The sequence below is a fragment of the Rhyacophila brunnea genome, unplaced genomic scaffold, assembly GCF_057557595.1.
Source record: "Rhyacophila brunnea isolate RB1 unplaced genomic scaffold, BYU_Rbru_1.0 scaffold_4, whole genome shotgun sequence".
Taxonomy (NCBI): Eukaryota; Metazoa; Arthropoda; class Insecta; order Trichoptera; family Rhyacophilidae; genus Rhyacophila; species Rhyacophila brunnea.
The window spans coordinates 53,602,693-53,627,022 of record NW_028233068.1 but is presented as its reverse complement, the minus strand read 5'-3'; the positions used below and the strand labels follow the sequence as shown (position 1 = coordinate 53,627,022).

The 24,330-nt window shown below is 32.9% G+C and overlaps 1 protein-coding gene across 2 annotated transcripts in view; it reads right to left on the bottom strand.

Moving 5' to 3' along the window:
* Window positions 1-24,330, bottom strand: part of Mitf (transcription factor Mitf) — a 208,073-nt gene that overhangs the window by 134,086 nt on the left and 49,657 nt on the right. Inside the window, exon 1 of one of the 2 annotated variants that reach the window (XM_085954531.1) lies at window positions 10,943-11,343. The exons of the other annotated variant lie outside the window; for it this stretch is intronic. The gene's annotated coding sequence lies outside the window, so the exon portion shown is untranslated. Of the gene's footprint in view, window positions 1-10,942; window positions 11,344-24,330 lie in introns of those variants that run through there. 2 annotated transcript variants of the gene reach the window in all.

The window sequence follows — 24,330 nt, the reverse complement described above, 5'->3', positions numbered from 1 at the left end:
AGTAATCAAAACACGTGCATATTGAAAGTTCGTGGAAAAAATCTTTACAGAATAACCGAAGATTAAAAAAAAACTTCACGTTAAAAACAAAAACATCATTATTTTGTATGACAATTTATGCAAATTAACGCAGTAATTAGACACCAACTTGTCTTAAATTCTATACAATATTGTTACATTTATGTATGCTTTTTATGTTGATACTTATTTGCCTTACTTAGTTTTACACATAGGTTGTAACAAGGATCGACATATTATACATATTGAAATCAATTTAATATTTTTTCGGAACACATCACGAACATTGGAAAAAATGAAAAATATTTGCACCAAATGGAACTCACAGCCATCGCATTCCGGGCACAACTCAAATATTTTTTAAATATCTAATTAGTATGTTTCTGGTGTTTTGTTAAATCGATTAGGGTAACTTTACATCACTAAAGAGATTCAACACAAGAATAATCTATCACTGATAAATGGGGAACAGTTATTACGATTTTGTAGATCGTTCCTGTCAACATTCAAAAAATATATAACTACTTGACAGTAGCCATTATAATGAACTAATTTCAATAATTTGAATCTATCAAAAATGTCGTAAAAACTACTTCATGAGGAAAACCCGTGACTGTGAGATGTAATTTAAATAATATTAATTATCGACTGATTACCTGGAATGATGCATGGGATTTTCAATGATTAGTATGCGAGTAGTATGACGTAAATGATTATTAAATATATATAAGTATTCAGTAATAATTAAAATTGTTTAAATGAACGTGTTAAATATCGTACCCCGATAACAGGACACGTGGGTAGATTCACTATCTTATTGAAAAAACTACTATCTACTCACCATGACATTACAAAACAATAATAATTGTGTATTGAATGTTGTGAATTCATGTTTAATGAAATCGCTTCGGATATCGATATATTCCACTTACGTGAGGGTAAATTTAGGTGGACGTTGTTTTATAAGTTTTTAAGATAATGTCTATCAAAGTTCACTCTGAGTGATTCCATCTACTTTTAATTTATTATTTTGTTATTTTACTTTATTTTATTTCTTATTTTATTTCTTATTGTATTATTAACTCAGACTTATCTGTATTTTTATTTATAAAAATTATTAACACTGATTTTATGTCATGTCGTGGACGCTTTGAATTTATTATTTGTTATGTTCATCATATGTAAAATAAATAAATTTGAAATTTAAAATTTGAGTTTGAAATTTGAATTTGAAATTTGCATTATTGAAGCGTCTCTTTTATAATTTTGAGTAATTTAAGTTTACGTCGAATTAAATCGTGTCCGGAAATTTCTACGTACCTATGCAGTTCGCCGTATCACTTCACCGTGAAATGTTGTCTCGGAAATAAATGGTCGAATATTAAAGACCGTCCAAGCTCTTTGGGTCTTATAGTCATGGCACCCACAAAGGGAGGGGGCTGACAGGGCTCTAGCCTGGGAGCCCGGGCTCAGGATGGGCCCACCGTGGCGAGCCGACCATAATTATAAGCACACATCACAAATTCTCTCTAATAGTGAAAAAAGTCGCCTGCGCCGCTATTTTTCTTCAATAATGTTATTATTTAAAACGTGGTTGTATGAGTACGATACAATTTTTAATTGGGTCTCGATACTCGACAACTCCATAATCAAATGGATATATTAAAATTAAAATATACAAAAAAAAAAAACTAAATATGCACATTAATTTTACCGCGTACATCATACTGTACAGGGTCACACTGCTTTTATCGTTAGCGATAGGTAGGGGGACCGCAAAAAATCCTAGCCTGGGGACCCGCTTCAGGATGTGGGGACCATGCTTATAGTACTGAGATAAAATGCATGTCTAAATAAAACACGGTTCTTGTCGGTTCAAGGAAGCCAGCGGCAAACAAATTTAAAAAAATAGCCGATATACTATTTGTTAGGTTAGCTTAGTTTAAGTTAGGTTACGTTTTCATTCTTGAATTCATGAATCCGCCAAAATCGGCTATGAAAATTGGCGCGGTTCCATCTAATAAAATTGGAACATTGTCTGCAATGCTCCACGAACAACGTATATTTTTTTTCATCTCGGATAGAAATGACCGTATAGCATACGGTCATCTCTTCCCGATAAGAAAGCTCACAGCGAACTGTGCTACGGTGAAATGTAACACGTACTATTTACATGTAACCGAATTAAATAAATTACATTCGTAGATTTTTCTTTATATTCTTTTCCGAATAATGCAGTAGGTACAAAGTGAACAAAGACATGGTCCTGGAATTAAAATATATCGTCTACCTACAGATCTATTGTCTAAGACCTACAGCCAATTTCTCATGAAAAGTTAAAAATGTCAACGGTACGTATCAAGCAAAAAAAACTTCTATGAAGCAAGTACAATATTTGATTATCTTTTTGTATACGTTTATTTTTTTTGTTTCGTAAAATTTCTGACGACAAATTAAATTCGCATAAAATAATTTTACGGCATTGCCCAATTGGATGATTTAATTTGAAAATTAATGCGTAATTATGGCCAACAATGGAAGTGCGGTCCATCCTTGTTGTGTCACCGGTCCATCATCACAATGTCACCAGAAAACAACACGGTTTTGAGTTTACTCTGATGTCATAAATTCATTATCTGGATTTTCCTCGAATCTAATTTCAATCATACTGAATGATAATGTTTCACTTTCATAATGATATTTGTGTTATAAATAGATGAATATTATAGACAGATCCCAAACTGGCTAGCGGGGTATAATAAACTTATATTTTTTTTAATTTATCTAGTTTATATTAATGTATATTATTATATATATGTTTATATTATTATAAATTATCGTAGTATATTCTTGGGTTTTCACCGTGTCTCCTTCTTCCTTCTTTACTCGACGTTTCGGGCTCGTTGCAGAGGCCATTATCAAGAGATATGTTTTATGATGAAATGTAGTGTATGTATGTGAATGTAAACGTTGCTCTAAGAAAGTCAAAAGGAATCCGATTATCTAAGAGCAAACGTTGTTCAGAGTAATCTGTCAATCATTACGACCGGAGATACTGGCTCGAATATTAGATTTTGCTGATAGTGCCGGAAGCCATGACGTTTTTAATCGTAATCCATCATCCCTATTAATGTTTTCAGGGTTTCTGTGGATTTCAATGGCCTCCTTTACCAATCGTGCGAAATATCCTTTATTCCGACCCAATATCTTGGTCTCGAAGTCAAATTTGTGCCCTGTATCAGGATACAGGGCACAAATTTGACTTCGAGACCAAGATATTGGGTCGGAATAAAGGATATTTCGCACGATTGGTAAAGGAGGCCATTGAAATCCACAGAAACCCTGAAAACATTAATAGGGATGATGGATTACGATTAAAAACGTCATGGCTTCCGGCACTATCAGCAAAATCTAATATTCGAGCCAGTATCTCCGGTCGTAATGATTGACAGATTACTCTGAACAACGTTTGCTCTTAGATAATCGGATTCCTTTTGACTTTCTTAGAGCAACGTTTACATTCACATACATACACTACATTTCATCATAAAACATATCTCTTGATAATGGCCTCTGCAACGAGCCCGAAACGTCGAGTAAAGAAGGAAGAAGGAGACACGGTGAAAACCCAAGAATATACTACGATAAAAAACAACCGTGAAAGCCTCAAACATTATTATAAATTGTTAATACCTTGATTCAAAATTACAAAAAAAAGTTCGCGAATAGTAATGAATTTGAAATAGCATCTCAGTTACATATTATTAGGCATTATGATTATGGGTAGAAGTGCCATTCGATGCAAATATGTTAACGAAAAAAATTAATAGCTATATTTCTATGTGTTATTAAATCTATGTATATTACATACATCATTGTATTATTATATAATAATATAATACAACTACTATTATTTCACATCTCTATAACGCTATTTAAAAAATAATTATCTACTACAGTTTCTAAGAAAAGGTAGAATAGCGTAGTATAAATAAAAGTAGTAAAAGTGGCCATCAAAGCCATTATAACAACGAAACTTTATTTAACCCTAAAAGTGATTACTCTGTGCTATTAAATTTTAATTATTATGTATATAATATACTATTTGTTTGCTTGATATACCAACGTTAATAGATAATTTACCATTGTGTATTTTTATATGAATTACGTTTTCAAATTGCAAGCCCCCAACAGGTATGGGAACATATTAGTACTTAACTCCAAAATCAATAAAAATAAGTGATAGATAATATAATAATTAGCAACGCAACGCAACGCACAGGGCCGAGAAGCAGCTTGAAGAGGCCTTCATCCAGCAGTGGATAGATTCAGGCTGATGATGATTAATATAATATGTCGTATTCGGACGGTTAATTATTCCGGGATATGAACTGACAGGCATGATATTTTTTAACGCTGGTTCAGATGGCCGTGGTTCTGCTTCTTAGAGCGAGATATAGGAAGGAAATTACATCTTGGGATGCATCGATTTTTCAAATTCATACTAAAATTGCAACACTGGTGTCACCGTATAACGCCACCTTGCCAAAATTGGCGTATTACACGTCCGCTAACTGTAAAATGTCATTGATTACGCGAAATATATTGCAAAAGCAATGTATCTTTGTACAATGTAGAATATAAAATGTAATGTATATTATAAACGCCATATAAAAACTAACCGAAATACAGCGCATAGATAATTTCAGTTCTGTTTCAACACGTCAAATTGACATGATGTAAAAAAAAATGTCAATGGCATGGCGCTTGTGCACCAGCTGTTAAGTATAAACTTGCAATGTAAACAATCTCCTTGTGTACCTACAGAATTTATCCGAGTGATATCCGTGATGTTCCGATGAAGAAAAATAGCGGAAACGTTTTAAGTAGTTAGAATAACCCTGCTGAGAGTTGTGTGTTTCTATACTATATTTTCTCATGGAATTATCAGGAAGGTACAGTAAAAACAATACAATGATTCAGTTGGTCGATGGTGTGCGTGCGGATGTTTAGCCCTACTAGTGTTACTAATTACCTGGCAGCCGATGTGCCCGTAGCGCTGACAACGGTACACGTATTCGTACGCATACAATCTACGAACCGAATCATTGTTTTGTTTTTACTGTTCTACGGTAATGATAAGTCGAAGCAAATTATTAAGAAAATAAAACAGTGGTTTAATGAAAAACAATATTATGTGAACACATCGCTATAATAAGGGCGGTTTCTTGCTCACTTCACGAGTGTCGACTGATATAAAGATGTAAGTACATTAATTTCTGATTTTACAAAAAAAATCTTATCTAAATAGGTAGGTTCGGTAGATATGTAATAAATATTATGAGTTTATGAATACCCCTGCTGCCGTAATCTATATTATGCTTGATAGAGCATGGAAACACCATGAAATAAAACTATATGTGGATAGGTACCTGTCACCGGCAGTTTTATTTTATTTTATAATGATTTAATACGACCACTAAATACACACTTCAAAGCAATCCAAAAAGATTACAAATAAGCACTTGTTGCATTCAAATGATTCTGATATAATAAATAATTGAGCACAACCTGTTTCAGTATGTAACAACAAAAAACACTATCATAGACATACAAGTTTTATTTATCTCATATAATAATTTCATAGCATAACAATACGTTGGTATACTATTTTTTTTAATAATATGTACTTTTCAATACTGTTAGTGAACACTGTAAAAAATCGTGTTCAGATGTGTTCGTTTAATATTTGATAGCGTAAGCTAACTCTAATCAAATGATATAATATTGCTCATAGTCATCTAGCGAAAACAGATCAAGTGCAATATTTTGAAGTGAATTATAATTGAATTAAATTAAATATGCGCTTTTATTTCCTTTTATAATCAATAATTCTTTTGCCTCCCACAATAAAATGAAAAATTTATTGACCAGATGACATAAGATTTTTTTCTACGATTGAAAAAATGCCTATTTAAACTACCACATGATTATTATCTCATTCATCAGATCCATACCCCCTAAAACTACTATTAAAATTCTCAAACAGTTTTAATATAAGATCATTTTAAAACAGCGACTGCTGACCGTCTCTTATTATTGGAAAAGTTAGATGAATATTTTATTTAAATGTCGTGCTGTTATCGTCGTAAATTAATAATTAATATTGTACACAATGTTTAAAATAAATAAACTTCTCAATAGCAACGATTCACTCTTTTAAGTAGCTCGTATATTGTTATATTAAATACTTATGTACCTACCTCTGTTCAGTCCTTGCAGAATATGATTTTTTTAAAATATTTTTTGTAGGTCCTTCTTGTGGCCTACTATATTTTATATAATTTTTTTTGAAATGATAATTTGAATTTTATTTATATTTATCTATTTCACCTAAAAGTTAACCTATATTATTAGTGCATTTTGTTATTTTTTAATTTTGTTTTTATTTTGTATGCCTTCTGATTATTATTTTACAATGTAATAAAGTGGAAAATTGGTAATGTCGTTTGGTCAATCCAAACTGTTGAAATAGTGATGAATTTACAGTATTTACACGGATGGATATGGGACGGTTAAAATATCAGTATTTCACTTATATCGACCAAAGACCACAAATATATTTGAAGTAATAAAAATACTGGGTACTGTTCGGTTATACCGGAGGCAGCGGAAAACGCATTTTGAAAATAGCCGATAAACTGGATTATTTGTTAGTTTGGGTTAGTTTAGATTCGGTTAGGTTGGGTTAGGTTAGGTTAGGTTAGGTTAGGTTAGGTTAGGTTTGGTTAGGTTAACCTAACAAATAATCCAGTTTATCGGCTATTTTCAAAATGCGTTTTCCGCTGCCTCCGGTATAACCGAACAGTACCAAATACTGTCCATAGCATAGGTATTTTAAAAATATATGACTAATGGCTATCAGTTCGTTTTAATTAGGTAAGCTTGGATGAAGCACGTTTGCGAAAGAACAGTGAACAAACGAGAGCAATCCCCTTAAGTACTGCAATAAATTTTAAATCCACAGAATCCAACTAATCCACATGAAACAGAGGATTAATTAAATTGATGTTTCACAAAAGGAAGATAAATAACTATCTCAGTTACATGTGTTATTGTTTAGCCACTTTCTATACAAGTTTCTATTTCATAAAATGAATAAATAACAAACTAGGAATATGGTAAATATATATATATGGACGATCTCATATTGATTGACTTTAATTTGACCCTCTCGATGGAGTCCTACCAACAACCCATAAAACAACGCTCTAGCATAATATAAGTGGTTTATTTCAAGAATACTATACTAATATACATGTTCTGGTAATATTAATTATATTTAAATATATACTATTATATATAATAAATAATATACAGATGAGAAGTATCAACTATAGTGGTAATTTAGTTTGTGAGGGTGTCTATTTACACTACTGGTCACTCGAGCAGATAATAACACAATAATATTATCATCATTCATCGGTAATGTTGAGTAATGAATGACGAATAGATAAAACAATGGCTACATAATATTATTTGTTAAAATAGAACATCGATTGGTGTCACACCTCCAATTTTGTGGCATTTTTTATCAACGACACGTTTTTTGCAATAAACATTCGTATGTTATTATAAGTTTAATGTTTTGCAGCAAAAAATATAAACATTTACCTACCTGCTACAAATCGATTGATAACAAAACCGGTTAGGCATGGATATGTGCATTTTAATAGTTAATTTTATACGAATATAATTTCAATATATGTACAATCGTATGTAAAGAAAACAATATTATGACGATTTTAAAAGATAGTAAAAATGTCGTAAAAAATCTACACTTTTATTAAAGTTTATTGCAGTGTAAATACTTTCGAGATGTTTTATTGATTTCAAACACACACACACGTTTATTCAACTACATACTAATTACAATACTTAGAAAACATCCTTATTATAATATTTGACATTTCAAGGTCTCTAAGTAAAACAACACTATTTACATATATACCCAATGACTATAATCGTGTTAACAGTAACTTCGTGGTGGAAAGACATTATATTAATTAAAATACAACACAATGTTACAAATAACCGGTTTCGTCTACTTAAAATTTAGATGTACATTGTCAACTGACAGAAACATACACTTTACAGATATTAAGTGTTCAAAAACAACTTACATGTTTACGCAAGAACTAACAGAACAGTCAGAATTCTTATATATATTAAGTACTACCAACCAAGGTTTAGTATAACCCAGTAACTAAAATTCAATAAATAAAGCATTTACTGCTAATGTGCCATAGCTTATACGAACTTTATACCTACCAGTACATCTTATAAATATTGATTTTTAATTGCTGTGTAGTATTTTATATCTTTGACTGGCACTATGTTAAACTAGATCGATAAATTCAATTTATTAATTAAGAAGAGAAGACATTATTTGAAACAACAAACCTCATCTTTCGTAGTTAATATTGTTTTACTTGTTATTGAGGAATATGAACTATTAAATCTTATTTTAATTATGTAATTTTATGATGGTCCATTATTGATAGAATACAGCACAGAACAGATTAATGTTCCCTGGAATACGCTAAAGTCAAGGTTGTCAAATGTTGGGTATGCTCAAGATTATAAAGTTAGTCATACACTTCGGGAAAGGGTTACTGATCATTTTTGTATAGGAAAGCAGTCATGTTTAAGAAAAAAACTGTAGTTAAGACAGTAGTTAATGTAGTTGGTAGATACTGTCCCATGAAAGAATAAACTTACATTACCTACTTACTACTAAGGAACCTAAATACTATTGTTTGAAATTAATGTGACTATATAAAAAAAACCCCCCTGACGGCTAAAATTATTAAACATGGAACATGCTTTGCCTACTGAGTCTCTGAACGCTGGTCGTGTAAATACGAAAGAAAATAAAAAAAATTGCGGGGCGCGGGTTTACATGTTATTCCTGAAGCGCCATTCACGACCGACTGGAGTTACGCCGGTGCGATTTTTCGTAACGAATCCGCCCGGGAGGTCAACATAAAAGCATGTATGCTAAAAGCTGTGGGTTTCACCAATGCAGGACGTTTATATTATGTCAGTGTGGCCCCGGAAAGTAAATCTATGAGTACAACTAATCATCATGATACAAATGTATCTGCAATGCGAAATGACTTAGGTACAGATAATTTAATCGTAAGGTTTAGTAATTGTTTTTCAGATCACTATAATACAATATTAAAGTCCCTTCTTCGTAAAACAATTTTATTTATTACAACATGAAATATGAGCAAGTTTTCCATTTGATTTCTTTTATAAATACATCTCCCAATTATTTTTTTATCTTCTTCCAACACTATTGGACTGTAATCACACATTCATACAAATTAACATCCCAGAGTAGTTGGTTTGCTATAATGATAAATGGTAACGATATCTTTCGTTTTCGCAAGTGGCGAAAATTTGGATGATAATTTTTTTTTGCGTCCAAACTTCATGTTTAAAATATCGATACTTAGTTTTGCAACACTTGTCCTCGAGCCAAAAAAAAACAATGTTATTTAATTCGTGCGATGAATATCAATCAACCCCTATTTTAAAATACCGACCCGATGAATCACCGTTATATAAATAAATATAACACTTTCGATTTTCAAAAACTTTCTAAACACACTTCTTTTGTGCAAGTATTATTTTGTATAACAACTAATACAATTATTATAGCCGTGTATATAATCATTCATTTTTAATTGAGCTACAGAAGATTAAGGAACATGAGTAAAAAATGTGTTGAGACAGTCTTCACAGCATCCACATATCGTAAATGCATTTCTTCACTAAAATTGGATTACACACTCCATGAAATCGATGATAAAATGTGATTAGTTTCATAGCAACATTGCAACAAAAATATATATCTGGTTGTTTTTGTACGATTATCCGATGTACCCGTTCAAACACTAATAAAAATAAATACATATCAATATTTTTTCATGAAATAATAATTAAAGATTTGACAACAATACCTAATTTACAGACTGTTGAGAAAATAGTTATCTGTAAAACAGGCAACCATATGTTTAAATTTCGATTTACCTACTCGTACGTTGTACCTATTATACATTTTAATCAACAGCTCGCAAACTTTATCAATTTTGTCATCAATGATAAAAAATATTATCATGACAAAAATGGATTTGATTTAATTTAATTATATAAACAATACACGATTAATTTATTGGTATATACCGGGATATACTCACATAAAATCTTAATATTTAAGTGAGCACGTTAGCATAATAGGTCAAATACGTGAATTAAAGTGAGAAATGTAAGTAGAGTTCGTTTGTCAACTACATACATACTTACAGATGATTTAAACGCATATAATAATAATACAACAATGATGTAAAAACATGAATGTTTTATTTATTGCAGTAATCAACATTATTGTAATGTAGGCAGAGTTCATTTTTATCACACCCAACAGTGTTTATAAATGTTTACGAAAGAATTAAATTTGTAGGACCAGTGCCAGATTCTTGTGACCAGGCAATAAATAAAAGTAAGTCAATGAAAGGATTTCTCCAAATCAATGAAACTTGTTTATTGTGGTGTGCAATGAAATTTAATTCACGGTACGCGTACCTCTGGTTTCGGAACATGGAATCAAATGAAGATTGATCCTAAGATAAACAATTTATTAGTACGACATCGATAATTCAACAAGATATCATATCTTTTATATGGATGGTTTAATAAAGGCTGCAGTAATCCACTGAAAACAACGGTGAATAAATAATAATTTACAATGTACCTGTTTACAAGATGACAATGTTTCTAAGAAATGTCAGCTGTTATTTGTAAAATAATAAAACATCTCTTCAATTTTAATTCATCAAAACGAAACAACACAAACCTTTACAGTTATCCTTTTAATATAAGATAATATGTAACATCACAGTGGTGTAATAATTATAATTGTAAACAATAACTAAGTATTTAATATCCTTTTAGTAAACGCACGAAATAATCTTAAACGGTATTCACGGCAATTTTCCGACGCCGCGTTAACGAAAAACAGCGAATTTTCCGGAGTTAAATTTTCAATAACAATAGTCGTGCAAAAAACATGCGGTGTTAGATGAATCTTGGCGTCAGTGCACGGTCGGTTTTATTCGCGGACTAAATTAGTGGGTTAGCCCGGTATTATTGCGGAGTTTTCGCTTTCGTACGTAGATCGCGGATATAGTGGATCGGATCGTTGCGGCGGCGATCGACTGGCAACTGCGAACTGTACTGACATAATAATAATGAATGAGTGATAGCATTGTGAGCACTCGGCTCGGCGCGACCCGTTCGGAGAGGGCCGACTTGGCAGGCCGGTGCAAAGCGTTTTTTATGCGGTCCGCGAGCATTTTTGGCAATTTTCGAGGTTTTTTTTTTCTATTCCTCCGTTGGCAGGTGCACTGACATTGTCCGTTGTCTCCGCGGTAGTAAAATGGCTGGCATTGCTCCGGGGAACCGCTTATATCTCTTCGCTCACCCACCTGTGTGATGAATTGGTGGAAAAAAAGAAACAACATAGTTTAAAACTTTAAGAGATAGACGATTAGCTTTTCTTCAGCTGGCTCGTCAAGAATAATTATTACAGCATTAGTTACTACAGCGCCCCTGTTGGCAAAACAATTAAAAATTACCACAATTAGCTACTTGGATAATCACGATGTATCTAAGTTATAATGCACTGGTTCCCAACCTATGGGTTGCGACGGGTTTTCTGTGGGGTCGCCAACTTATACAGTCAACTAAAAAATATATTCACTATAATGCAATTTTTATTTTTTTGAAGTTTGAATAATTTCATATATTTTTTTAAAATAGAAATAAGTGTAATCTTGAGAATGACATGAGGTTGGCGTTAACAAAAATTCACCCGCGAATTTTGAGACTGGTTAATAACATGCAATTTCAACCATTGCATTACATTAAATTACACATAATTTAAAATAAAATTATACTAAAAAAACTATTTTCGTTGTTTTTCTTTAATTACCTTATTAAAAATGCCTTTTTCAATTGCATCGGGGTCGCGTGTCACATGGCTTTTATAAAAAGGGGTGGCCACCCGAAAAAGGTTGGGAACCTGTGTCTAATGGATTTAAGACGTTTTTTGCGACCAGTGTTTCGCTTTTCCATTATAATTTAAATTCAAATTCCATCAAGCGCCCTCGGTCGATATTACACGATATGTTTATTGAATAATATACTCTATTGTCTATTCCATCACTGATAATGATTAGCGTGTGGACCATTCAATTAGTTATTAAACTTTAGACACCTACCTATATGTGGTGCAACAGACTCATGGCCCCCACAAGGAGGGGGCTAATAGGGCTCTAGCCTAGGGGCCCGAGCTCAGGAAGGGGCCGGCGTGGCGGGTCCACCAGATAAATGAGATAAACACATATCTTAAATTTGCTCGAATAGTAAAAAAAAGTCGCTACTTATCTCGTCTATTTTACATCGGGGTTATTACCTTTTTAAAGTAATATATAGTTGTGCGATGCAATTTTTCGTTGATGTGTGTTGATACTCGACAACTCCATAATTTGATGTGTTAAAAAATTGCCACCACCATCACCATTTGAAAAACGCCACTGTAGAACATCAAATTGCCTTTGACCTTAGCGATGTGTAGGGGGGCCTGACAAAAATCCTGGCCTGGGGGCCCGCGTCAGGATGTGGGGGCCATGAACAGACTTGTCAGTACATTGTTTTGAAATGTCAGTGATTAGTATTTTTTTCAATACGGCAATGAGTGAGTAGTTAATAGTTTTTTTTAATATGCTTGTGAATCAGCGCACATGTGGTTGTCTGCGATGGACAATTGCACAACTCACTGAGGTATTGAAAAAAATACTAATCACTATGTCATCCCAAAACAATATGTACTGACCAGTCTATTGCACCACAGATTGGTAGGTACCAAACGTTCAATAATACTTCGAGTTTATACTTACAACTAGAAATAAAATGCATCATGTAGGTACATCCTGCAAACACCGTTCGATAAATAATTATTTGAGTGTGTACTAGTGTATGTATGTGTAGGATTTCAAATAATTCAAGAATATCCACAGCCATAAAAAAGAGTTACATAAGTGGATTTTTCTTTTTGTCTATTGGTGAAAAATGCAGCAACTTTACTGTAAATTAATCGGCAATTACAATAATTAGTGTAAGTTCGTTATTCATTTCCGATTAATAATTATCCACAGCGGTGAATAAAAAAACTGCGTCCTGCAATAATAATTGTTGTCGATTTAACGAGACAACAAAAATACAATTTCTCAGACAGTTAGAAAAAATGCGATGATTCAAAATAAAAGCTAAATCGAAGATGCAACATTTTAAACACATTAATTTATCGCGCGACGATGGCACACAACGAAACAAAGTGGCTATGCCAACTAACTCAAAATGAGATTGTATACCTACGTACCGTTGGTATAAAGAATCCAAAAGTCAAGGCCCGGTCGCGAATGATAGAATTATAAAAAAAAATACACAATTTAATCTATTCTAATCTATTCGGTAGATGCATGTTTACATGATATTGGTAATGATATATTTTTAATATTTTCGTATAACATTGTGATCGCCTACTTTCCTCTCCCCCTTCTAGCATCGGCAATATTATTTAAACTCAAACAAAGATTTTGGCACTCATACGCGATAAAGTAAATAATGAAAACTAAACGAGTATCGTAAAAAAAACTACAACAATTTAATATGTAGTAAGTATAGTACGCCGGAAGGGAACATAATAATTTGGTAATGGAATTAATTTGACAGAGGACGAAGTAATCGGTCATGAAAAATAATAAACGTGAAAGACCTCCTCTCTAAAATAAGTCTCCAAATAGTTTTTCATTTCTTTGACCACATAAGAAAAAAATATAATTTAAAAAGGCGAATTATGAGTTAAAGTATTGAATGTCGAAGCAGAAGGGAAATGTCGTCTACTTGATGGTCCGAACAAGTGAAGGACGCTGAGGGCTTCTTAATACATTAAGAATGATGCAAACGACGCTGAAAATTATGCCATTTAAAAGCAGTCCAGAGAATTGTGGACACAAATACGTAGAAGAGAAAAGGATCCATTGAGATCTTCAAACTATTTGTTTAGATTTCCTTATAAAATCACTGTATCCAATTGTTTGACGTAAGTGTCATTTTTGTATGCAAAAAAATGTCTCTATATTTTCCGAATTTCTATGAAAATATTAGTGTTTCGACTATGTATTATGTTTCGATTTCCTTATAAAATCACTGTAGGCAATTTGAGTTTAACGTAAGTGTCATTTTTGTATGCAAAAATGTCTGTATTTCAGAATTTATATGAAAATATCATTGGTTCTTTCTTGCCATCGTTTTCATACATATCTACAAACGAAGGTTTTCTTTAATCTCTTTGGTTAGTACTATCAGTATCAGTTCAGTTGATAAAATAAAAGTATTCATTGATTTCTACCTCCGCATATAATTATTAACATTTAAGAGCATACTTCAGTGAATCGGAAAATTTTCAACAATAGGTGGGACGAAATTTCGGACTCGTTGCCAATCGGAGAGCGATAGTCGAGCTGTGAGCACGCCAATTTGTTTTGTGATGGCGTCGGAGGAATATATTCTTAAATCGTGTAAAGATGACTAAAAAACGTTACGCATTTACTCGAAAAAGAAAAAAAATTAATGAATTTAGTATTATTATTATTACTAATATAACAATAAACATAACATTAAATGGACGCATGTTATATTTTTATGACAAATTATATTTCGTTCGGCTCGCATCATTTGCACAATCCGCGCATCGCCTAGTCACGATATTTTTAGACAATGCCTCAACTGAAGTATAGCTTTAACAATTTGAAAAAGACAATAGAACAGTTTTTGTATACGCATTAATTCTTCCAGCAATTTATTGTAAACAGCTAATAAATCTGAAATTTTGAATAATGATGAAAGAAAAATAAAACTACCTGTAAAACAGGGCGGAAAACAATGTGGAATGGAAAGGTATTATTTTGACGTTGCGGAACTGGGCTTGCAAACCACTGGCCCTCGTACGGTCAGGGCTGTACAAATTGATCCTTTGCCGGCCGTAATAGATTGATACATCACATCAGCATCAGTGAAGCGGTCAACCAGCCAACCACTTACAAACGAACGTTTAAGATCTTCTTAAGTAACCAGCACCATCAACTTTCGAGTACTACAACATATTTACATATTATATTATTTCTATACTAATAATTTAATATATTAATATCTTAAGTTTAATATTATATTTTTAAGATGTCACAATATAACAGGTTGTTTATTTTTGTAATATATGAAAAATTTGCTAACCAAACATTATAGAATACATTCGTATGTTAATTAAAATATTTATTTTTGTGTTTTATACATTTTTATTTAAGCTGAACTATTTTAATGCTAAAATTTAATAAACAATATAATGGGTAGGTATCAAATTTGTAGCCAGATATTAACTGGTTTCTTAATTCTATAATTTAGTGTTTGTTATGTAGACATCGTATTTATTATAATGGAGTTGTACGACGGCGACGCCAATAAAGTGATCCCTATTATAAATAACCATAATATAATATGATAATTAATAGATAATGTCTCTAAAGTCTAATTCCACAGTAGCTCATAATGCAGGGAAATATAGAGGGCAGCGGAGGCGTAAACAGAAGGAGATTCACTAGGCTATGCAACCTATGCAAGTGCCTCAATGCCCTAGGCTGATCTGATACGACTGGTCCAGGATAGGGAGACGTGGGTACCGCAATTTGATCGCACAATATAGAGGATGGCACCAAAAAAAGAAATGCTCATATGTATGCGTGTAATCATCAGGACCGGCCAGACCGTCTGCATAGAGCTTGTCCAGATGATGCGTCTTTCGCCGCGATTCGCCGTGAATGCGAATGCATGTGGACAGTTCAATGGGGTCATCTGTACCTCGACCACGCGTGAGAAGTGACACGCGGCGATTACATGTGGAGTTTTTACGCGCGAGTCAAATCGCGACTTCTGGACAAGACCTTAGAAGGCCATTGCCTAAATAAAAAATAAAATACTTCCCATCTTTCGACTAACATGTAAGTACTTACTTATGTTAAAACTATTCACTTTATAAAAGTAGGAAGTATTGATTTTTAATGTAAAAAATTAAAAAAAACACGTAGGTAGTATCTGTCATTTTCGTAACTATCCAAAGTTGGAAAAAAAAATTCTCATAGCAATCGTTTTTCTTACATCTACTTGATAATGTCTGGCATGTAGATAAAACGCATAACGTAATAATAAATTCAGATCAAGGCGTGAAGACAAAATTATTAAATAAACGTCGATAAATGTATAAAAAAGGGTAAGCACTGGAATCATAAAAATTGACCATAATGTACTGTCGGATACGCGTAGCCATATAAATACTATCTTATACTTACAGGTAAATAAATGGTAATGTTTAATACGTAACGGTTATACAATAACATGATAAATGATTATAGGTAATATTAATGTTATTATTATCATGATTAAAAAGATTTTCACAAGAATATACAAAAAATTATCTTTTATATCGTATGTGCTAGCCATTGTCGAGATGAAACAACTCTTAACAAATAATTTTGATAGCTAATATGAATGTTTACAACAGGCAATCATTTGCATCATGGGAAAACACGTAGGTATTATGTTTTTAATTATGAATAATTCTATTTACAACAAGGAAAATTGTGTAGGTACAGCATTGAAAACACCATCGAATACATCAAACTCGATCACTCGAAAGGTCAATAATGTATCATCAACTTTACTGTAAGTTATTGGTGGAATTCGTCAGTTCACGATGGGCGGACGAAACCGGTCCTAATCGGTGTAAAATTATTGAATTAAAGTAATACAATATGATGGATCGACCAAGTACACGATGCTTCGCGATCTTCAATAGTGAGTGACATGGAAACGAAGTAGACGAATATAATACATCACAAAGTGGGGAAATTGAGACTTTAGAACAAATGTTATAACTTCGTCATGGCATAACAGTTATGTATAAAAATAATCTACTTTTCCTTATGCACTTTCGGAAAGCTGAAGATGGCAATATATGCATAAACAATCTAACTACATAAAAAATAAGTAATATTCACTGAAACTACTTTTACGCTCATTCTGATGTAATTATTAATGAATGTGTATGTTACACGGTTAACTGTTTTTTAATCCGCAATCAATAATTTGAAATTCTTCACGTTTCAAGTCACAAAACCCTATCAAAAAATGTAGTGTAATTTAAAACCACAACAGGTGTAAACAAAAAATATATGACATGTAGAGGTAATAGCTAGTAGGCATGTACAAATATAATATTATTACGCAAAAGATAATGAAAACCAACGCCAGTAATCTTAGAGATAGTAAAAATAAGCACAACCGGGTGAAAGATAAAAATCAAACACAATACCAGTATAAACGAGACATCTAATCAAAAAAATGTAACAGGTACCCTATCTCCCATCAAGGCGTGTAGAAAAGCATCTTAAATAATATTGTTACAGACCTACAAACTTATCTGAAGAATGGGATGGGGGATACACTGACGAAAACTACCCAATCAAGACTCGTAACTGGACAAAATCTGACATTCGAATGAAATTTTCAAAATGGCGTCCTATGGTAGTTCGTAGTTCCATTTTTGGCCATTCTAAAGATAAGTTTGTAGGTCTGTAAACTTTAAATGCATGCCCAAATGGTAAGGCCTTCCGCTGACGAGAATACTCAAAAAAGACGAAACTGAAACTAAAATTCGAGCCAGTATCTAGCTAATGTATTTGAATGAATATTATAGAAAAGGCTTAGAATAGAATAGAAGTAGGAAAGGCAATGGGTTTGACAGTATGAGATTATTATTGCAATAGGTTTCAGTAGCGCCGTGTGCGAAGCATCAGTCATTGGCCAGTTAATGAGTTCCATCAGCAACCAATTTGCCGGATTTTAGTTTCTCCATGAGCGAAGGGCCTAATAGTCCATAAATGATGTCACACGATTTCAGGTATTTTTGAACCTCCCTCTTTGTCACAAAATCATCTATCCCCCTATCTAATTTACGTCACATTTTTTTTTAAATCGTTTAAAACGTTATAAAATATCGATGTTGTTATTATAACATCATTATATTCACATGGAATATTTTATTCTCTTCGCATAAACATTGGTCTGGCGGAGGTGGGATGCCGAAGTCGGCCAGGGGGCAGGACCCCATTAATATTGAAAATATCATGATTAAAAAAAACGCTCTGATTTTTTTATATTCAATAACCGCCTTAAGCCCATATTCCATTGGCAGATTGCGTCTGGCCCGATCGTCTGCCACGACTGTCAAACTCTATTCTCTATGGTTTTCAAGGATCGTGAGCGATCGGGTCGAAAGTGGAAAATTTTCTATTATCCGTCGTGCGATCCTTTCATTATCAAGCGAAGATTGCCGAAAGCGTACGAAAATAGCCGAATATGCGCCTGAGTCATGCAAACGGTCGTTCATTTCATCTGGTCGATTTCAACAGAACAACTACAAGATGGCGAAAACTTAAAAAAATATATATGGAGTATCACCGAGGACACAGTCCTCGTCGAATAAATACACGCCAAAGATATAGTGTGGAACGTAAAAAAATCCGCCATATTCAATGGCGATCACGCTGTTCTTCAGTTAGCCAACTTTTGACCCAGTGTTTTCGTTTACGGCTAGTCCTGACCGCCTGAGCCAGTTGAAATATAGCCATACTTGCTACAATAAATTAGTCTTTGGATTATTCGATTTCGATATTCGAATTACTCAATTGGTTTGGAGATTCAAGCTCGTCCAGTTATTCATGATGTAAAATAACAATAAGTATACAAACTTTCTATAAATGTCAAACGGCCGCATAAATTTTAACAGATCTGATGCTCGCTAGGTTTGACAGCTGACAGTTCAGTTTTGTTGACGTAAAATTGCGCGGGAATGCGTTCAGTGTAGCCACCAATCTAAGAAATATCTAGTTTTCACTCAATCTATATTTTTAATAACAGCAACACTAGTATTATTTTAACCAATCAAATCAAGGACCTACGAGATTGAATCGTTGCGTGTAATTGCAAATAGCTAGCGACAACGGTTGGCGTCGATCGTTGGATCGGGTTGGGTCTGTGCGTCTGCCAATGGAATATGGCCTTTAGAGAGGAGGCTAACAACAATCACGTGACGTTTATTTTCAATCAATATGTGCTTATATCAAGGCCGTTTATAGTCAGGGTGGGGCACTAAATGGCGAGTTTCGACGGTAGTGCTTGTTATTGCCTAACTTATAATGCAATGCGGTAACCTGTTCGCAATAAATAAAAATTCTCGATGGCATATTTCTTTCATAATAACAATTATTAACGTATTACCATTTTTTTCAATATAGAACAACTATCATTGCCTAAAATCAGTTTATCATAAAGCATTAGAATAATAATTGTAACCAATTAGCATTACGATCAAAACTCACAGTTTGGTGCCGCAGCCTGAATATAGTTGACCTGGCTTGCACCTATCAGGTGGGTTGAACCCAATGGTGATCCAATAAACTACATACTCAAAAAATACCCATTTTGGATCCACAGCGGATTATGTATTTAATAATGGATTAATTAATATATTATGTAAATTCAGGTGATGCTCCTGAACGTGTTTAATTTTTATCATTTTTTTGTGAACTGAACGTGAAATGTAAATATTTGTTTTCTTTTCAAATTTACGAGCTGCAAGGCTTTTCTTAAAATAAACGCGCGGGCAATAATAGATAATATTGAAAACAGTGATAACTCCAAAAATTGCTCTTCTCGTAGCACCTTCATATAGATTTACTTAACTAAGACGTCTTTGTACAGCAAGTAACACCTAAATCATTTTTCCACGCTCGATTTTTACACAATTGCAATCAAGCTAGCAAACGAATTACTAGTGAGAAATTAACAAAATAATATAATAACAGTGACGAAGGGTGGATATAGGCTGTGGGAGATACGACAAAAATGATGCACACTTTGTGTTTTCATTGAACGAAAAATACAAATTGCAGATAGTTTTTCAAATTCGATCAAACCCAGCCTAACCAAACCATAATAGATTAAAAATATTTTTCGGTCATAAAACGCAAGAATATTATGTCCTCAAATATTACCAATCACGAATGCGTGTTTTGTTTATGTGAGAAACGTTAATGCATATTACGATATGACATATTGTAAAGTTTATTCTATTTTTCTGCACACTTGAGAATTGTACTTTCTTACAGCCACACCCAAAGAGTAACCCACTTCCCTTATTATTCTGTTTAAGTTAAAGTGTATTGCTGTGTGATCTCCCTACATCCACCGTCATACTTATTCACAAAAATACTCCCTTGTCTAAATTATGTCACATTTGTTAATTTTATATTATTATTTGTTAAAAAAACAAACTCGTTAAAAATTACTTATTTCACTACAATATAGAAAAAATATATTTAGTTGGTTTTGTGACCCCGTTAGTATATGTCGCTATATGCGTAAGACAGTGTATATGGCACTGACTTCTCATATCGTCTGGGTGTTTATATGACTGTTTCACTGCTATTACTACACTACTATAATTGTTCCTAGTGGCCTGTTGTCGCGTTATTTTTGTAATGTAGTATTTTTCTGAAATATCTCTATCACGCCTGATGCGTGGAGCTGAGGGTGTGGTTAGTACATAGTAAATAAATGATAATATGGTAATACACAATACGATAATAATTTGAAAACAGCATTCCGTTGCCGCTGACTTATTGTGGGATTTAACATTAATAAATATTAATCAGGGAAATATTAATGTGCAACGTCAAAAAATATCAATAATAGTAGATCAATACCAAATGGATGCATATACAATATACATACATAATTAATAATGGTACTTATCTATTTACTCTCATACATTCAAATGTGCGGGCACAATAATATGCCATGCCCTTTATACAATATAATATTGATAGTTTATAGAAAATATAATAAAAAATCACAATACTACCCTAATGAGAAAAATACTCCCTTAATATACATGCGGGTAATATCGAATCATTATTTCTACTCTTAAATAAAAAAAAAAATGAACGATAATCCCAACAATCATTCACAGTATCACATTAATGTGGCATAGATTGTTATCATTTAGTTAGATCAATGGTATTCAAAGTGTGGAGCGCCGTGCGCAATTTCCATGTGCACCGCAGACAATTCCAGACCATATGACTAATCTACGAGATACATCATTCAATACAGAAAAAATTGTAGTTTTTCTAGAAATGGGTACGTAAGAATCCTGACAAAAATCTTTAAGAATCACCTTTATTGCAATGTAGGCAGACTTTAAAGTACAAACATACAATTAGTACCTACTCTTGAGACCTTTAGATTAGTATCTAATCTAAGAGAATTTAATTAATTTCAAATTGATAAGGCTCATTTGCACGAGTCACTGCGGATGATCCTCCACAGGGAATTGGATTCAAGCATTCACTTTTTGTTTACACGTGTCACCGAAAGTGAAACACTCAATTCATTCCAAAACGGCGTCGAGTGAAATGGCGAACACATAAATCACAAAAACAGCAACCAAGAACCACAAAACAACACTTTGTTTATTACAATCCGTATGTAGTATCAAATATGATGTGGACTGCAGGAACATCTATTTAATCGGTTTGTTTTCAATTATTGAAAATGACAGTTTACGTACCTATGTAAATATTGACAATACTCAGAGGCACAGTGCGCATGCGTGGCGTGTGCGCATGCGCGGAATCATCCGTAGGGATCATAAAATGATCCAAAGTAGAACAAGTTCAACTTAATTTACTTTTGATTCCAGATGATCACTTTCGATGATTCGTTGATGAATGTGCGTTTACAACGGGTCACTGCGGATGATTCCTCCGCGATGATCGTCAAAAGTGAACCATGTAAACGGGACTTAAGGTATTCAAATGTTATATTCTTTTTTCAGGCATTTCGTCCATATAAGAATATGGCAATGTTTCAGACAATCTTAACTCAATGCGCTGATGCACGATCACAGCGATAGATTCTTTACTTAGGTGTGTGTCTTCTTCATGCGTTAACAATGTTTAAATTTACATTCCCCTGTCGTCCAAGCGAAGACGAAGTAGGATATGACTTCACTTCCAAACAGTCAATTACCAATCAAGATCTTAGGGATAAGCTAAAAAAAACTTCTGCAACCTGAATCGAATTTTTCAATCGACTAAAATAGGCGCCGTAAAAAAATCTTATAAGTAGGTATGCTTATCTACTAGGGGTGCTGTGAAATGAATATTTTTGAAAGCCATGGATTTAGGTATTAAAATGATAGAAAAACCAAATTTATATGTTAAGATAAAATCATTAAATTCAACGATAATGATTACTTATCTAGCCACTCATACGTTCATCGATAATAGCTGTTATTACTTAATTGGTTCTTTTCTAATAACTGGAATACCTAGGTACATAATAAGATAACTAATTTAAGGCTGTCTTTACCTACCAGAGGCGCCTAGCGTAAAAATACGAAGCTTACAATTTGAGACATTTTTTTGATAATTCACAATTTACATCTGTATGAATTAATAAGTATGTATCTGAAAACATTAAAAATAAAAAATATTTTCAGTCAAAGATAAACATAGGTACAATTGTAAAAAAATGTTATAAAATGTGAATTTGTCAAAGGACCCCATCTTATTATTACATATATTTTATGGTCATATTTATTATTAAAATTTAGTTTATTAATTTGTCTATGCTGTACCCAGAAACTATATATATGCTATAACTCAGAAATAATGGGAACTGAAATACCTAATGGGTAAGGAGTAGCAGCAGGTAACAGATCTCGAGTAAGGAAGAATCCGGGATAAACTTAAACACGTGTCAAGAATACGTCATACTTCGAATACTGACAACTGCTCTCGGTTTATACATTGACGCGAATTTAATATTGGTGAATTACACACACTATTTCACGTGCAAAATGCATAAATTTGTAGGACACTCACACATTCAAAACCCTGCATCAAAATGTAGTATATTGAATATAGCCTATCGGAATTATATTTATTATAAGATATTTTTTACTAATTCATAGTACTCGTATTAATATGTTTTATATTTATTTTAAAAAACATCGATTTTTATAAAAATATAAATGTGTACCTATAACTGGAAATCCTTTTTATTTATATGAAATCTTATATAGGTATGGTCCCAATATTGAAGCTCGCGGCGCCTAGCAACAGAATACTAAGCTTGCGAATAAAAGTAATGTATTGACAATTTACATTTTAAAAATCTAAGTCTATTTTATTAATCAATACGTTTCCAAAAACATTAACGACAAAAAAACACTGTAACATTAACTAGTACGTCACATTGCAAAACTGTAAAAAAACATATTTCATAGAGTGGATCAGTGGATGTAAAGGTATTTACTAGTTGTCATGCACCAATCCTAAAGAAGTTACGTTAGATATTTGTCAGTTTCGTATAAAAGACCGTAATTTTATATAAACTATAAAAATAATATAAAATGTAGGTATTGTTTACGTAAAAATAAGTTAATTTATTTTTTTTAAACTCCGACCAAATCCAACTGATGTATACCATTGGTCACTAACAAATGAATACTCACATACCTACATGGTTAATTATCATACGGGCAAATACTGCAGATCGTGACACAGCGTGGCTAGTCAATACAAAAAAATGTGCAAAGTGTTGTTTTATGCCATTAGCCAAATTAACACGTGAAAGTGGGTCCCCACCAAATTTAATTTGATTCAGAACCCATGTTTGAGCAACGCTACAAGTTATAAACGTGTACGGTGACATTTCATTAGATGAAATAGGGAACATATCATTATTGAGATTTGAATGTTCTTTCCATAAAATTTTACGATTGATTTTTTCAAATTCTCTCGAAAATTTAACTTGACTTCGTTTTTTTTATATCCCATTTGTATCTGCCCTTGTATATCAGTGTTTCCTTTTTTCAGGTTACAAACTTACAGTAAGTAAATACATGCTGCACCGCACAAGGAGGGAGCTGATAGGGCTCTAACCTGGGGGCCCGGCGTGGCGGGTTAAGTCCAGTTAAGTAAGATAAACTTTAATAAACAT